The sequence below is a fragment of the Fragaria vesca genome, linkage group LG4, assembly GCF_000184155.1.
Source record: "Fragaria vesca subsp. vesca linkage group LG4, FraVesHawaii_1.0, whole genome shotgun sequence".
In the NCBI taxonomy this organism is placed as follows: domain Eukaryota; kingdom Viridiplantae; phylum Streptophyta; class Magnoliopsida; order Rosales; family Rosaceae; genus Fragaria; species Fragaria vesca.
The window spans coordinates 19,667,450-19,667,739 of NC_020494.1; positions in this window are offsets into that span (position 1 = coordinate 19,667,450).

Here is a 290-nt window from a genome sequence, read left to right on the forward strand (position 1 = left end):
ACCGGTCTTGTCCCGAAAGTTAGCGGGACGGGACGAGATAGGTTTTAAAAATAGCAATCCCGTCCCGTCCCGTCCCGTTTTAACATTACCATAACGGGACGGGACGGGACGGGACGGGACGAGACTATCCCGAAAATCTCGTCCCGTCCCGTAATATTAGAATACTTGATTTTATTCATTTTATACTTGATTTTTTAGGTTGCATGGTGTTACAATGCACTCAACCACACTTAATTTGGTCTAAAATAATACTTTTAATTTCATTTCATGTTCTTTTTTTTGCTTGTGTG